Source organism: Grammomys surdaster, unplaced genomic scaffold (assembly GCF_004785775.1).
Source record: "Grammomys surdaster isolate TR1022 unplaced genomic scaffold, NIH_TR_1.0 208, whole genome shotgun sequence".
Classification (NCBI taxonomy): Eukaryota; Metazoa; Chordata; class Mammalia; order Rodentia; family Muridae; genus Grammomys; species Grammomys surdaster.
Window position 1 is genome coordinate 6,715,262 of NW_021604653.1, and position 2,448 is coordinate 6,717,709.

General features: G+C 40.6%; 1 long non-coding RNA gene across 1 annotated transcript in view; it reads right to left on the reverse strand.

The window, feature by feature from the left end:
• LOC114624528 overlaps window positions 1-1,884 on the reverse strand; it is a 32,698-nt gene extending 30,814 nt beyond the window's left edge. Inside the window, exon 1 of the long non-coding RNA XR_003711949.1 lies at window positions 1,732-1,884. This is a non-coding gene — a long non-coding RNA (uncharacterized LOC114624528). The remainder of the gene's footprint in view (window positions 1-1,731) is intronic.
• Between the last annotated feature and the right edge of the window lie 564 nt (window positions 1,885-2,448).

Consider the following 2,448-nt stretch of genomic DNA (forward strand, 5'->3'; position numbering starts at 1 on the left):
GAGGGAGGGAGGGAAACGTGCATTAAGTTAAGAAGCATGCTTGGGAGATTTGTTGGAGTAATGATAAGCATTTATGGACTTTCAAGGGTAATTTTACATCTTTTAATTTCTTAGCATTATTTTTTATTAAAAGGTTGTATTTGCTCTTCATTACAAATATTCTCTTTCCAAATTTACCTATGAAACAAGTAGCAAGTTTTGTCTACCAAAGGCCAGACTGGAAATGTTGTACTCATTATGTGCTTGAAATATCCCTGGAAGTTCTGCATTAGTAATTCAAAAGCAGCCCTAAGCAATCTATAAATAAATGCACATAGCTGCATTCCAATAAAGCTTTATTTACAAAAGCAGAAAGCCTGTAGTTTTCTAGTATCGACTGTAGGAGATTGGAATCAGTGATTGTTCTGGTTTTACTATGTTATTGTGATAAAACATTCTGACTAAAAGCAATTTAGGGGAAGAAAGAATTCATTTAATTTATATTTCTAGGACACAGTTCATCATTGAGGGAAGTCAGGATAGGGACTCAGGCAGGAACAAGAAGTAGAGACCATTGGAGAACCTGATTGCTGTCTCACAAGCACATGATTAGCTAGCCTTCTTACCCAGCACAAGACCATTTGTCCAGGTAAAAGTGCTACCCAGAGTGAACTTGCCCTCCCTAAATCAGTTAACAATCAAGACAAACCCCCACAGACATCCCATAAACTGATCATCTCTTGAGGCTCCTTTCTCAGGTGACCCCAGGTTGTACCAAGTTGACAACCAAAACTAACTAGGACAGTAGTAAAAACTTTCCCAAACGTTACGTCTAGCCTCCAATATGCAGTTAATATAAGCAACAAAGTATAGGTGACTTTCCATAACTCTAACCTATTAAAACAAGGAAGACCAAGTTCATTGTAACTGGAAAATGCAAGCACAATGTATAATCTAAGAAACTGTTGAAAAATTAGAATTATATGTAATTTGATGTTCTGCCTCTATGCAATGGCCCTCCTGTCTGTGAGGGTTCTGAGTAGAAAGGCTATTATTTCCCACTGATGAACCACAAATGGGCTTGAAGAGATTTGCATACCTTTTTTTATACATAATATATACCGGCACTCTAACCTCTGATTCTTCTTACCAAATTCCATTTAATTTGTCATTAATTAGTAAATTGTTATGTGAAATGCCTGCAAAGCATCTTGGGTGAACTGGCCCTGGCATGATGATTATTCTTTTGCAAGCTATCTGAAATTGTTATTGCTGAGCAATTTCCATAAAAATAGAAGGGCCCGAGAGCTGTTCTTTTAAAATAAGAATAAAATGAACTAAATGGAGGAGAACAAATAAAAGCAATAATAAATCAAGGACAAAAGACAGGAAACTAGTCTCCCCAAAAAGTGTCTAAGAAAGTGCATTAGCCTCTCTTGGATGCAGGTGCTTCCTCCACTTTCTGACTTTCCTGAGGACGGGAACAAGCACATGGGACGCAAAGACAAATCCAGAAGAAATCTTGAGAAATACCATTAAAGTTTTAAGAATCTTCTGAAGGCTGGGGATGTGCCTCTGGGTGAGCTGGTTACCAGCAAGGCCTTTCACTCTCTAGGACACACTGAGCAGGTTAACCCTTTTATGGTCAGTTGCAGAGTTGCAGATTATGGATTCCCCACCCCAAACCACCCCCAATTTGCTTTCTTTCTTTTCTCCCCTTCTTTCACTTACAGGCAGACAGTACAAACTCACCTTCACTTTAGATGGGACTTTTGCCTTCAAATTGCTTCCCTGGGTGAATTCCTCTTTTGGCCTCCTCCAGAACCAAGCCCAGATGAAAAGGGGAGCCTCTGCCCCTCCACCCTCCCTGCCTTGCCTGCTCTTCTGCTGGGTTTCAATGGCTGATTGAACAGTGTGTTAGGTTCACTGAACTTGGTGTTGGCTAGGGTTCCACCCAGAGACAAAGTCAGCTTCCAGGCCAATTTCCATATGAAAGCAACTGAGGTCTCTTTTCCCATTTTGGAATTCCAGGCTGCACCCTGGTCCCAGACTTCTCCTTTCCCACCCCCATATCCCAACCCATCCTTAGTCTCCACCCACTCCAACTTCTTTGGCTAGGGATAGCTCTCACCAGTTACTGGAGCCTGAGAGAGCAACCTTGAACAACAACAAAAACAAACAAACAAAGAAACCCCAAAAAACCAAAAACCAAAAACCAAAAAACCCAAAACAAAACCAATTACACTTGCTTCTTGTTTCCTGAGGTCAGAGGTAGAAGAGTCTGTTTATCTGGGGGTAAGGTAGGCGGTGGGGTATGTGAGGTAGGAGCAAGTGGAAACTGAAAGGTTTCTTCAATTCTGTTTTGAAGAAAATTATTATTTCCACTGCCAATTATGTAAGAACAAACATAATCCACTAGGACTTTCCCTGGCTGTCTGTAAATTGGGTGTTTGGTATTTGGTGAACTGC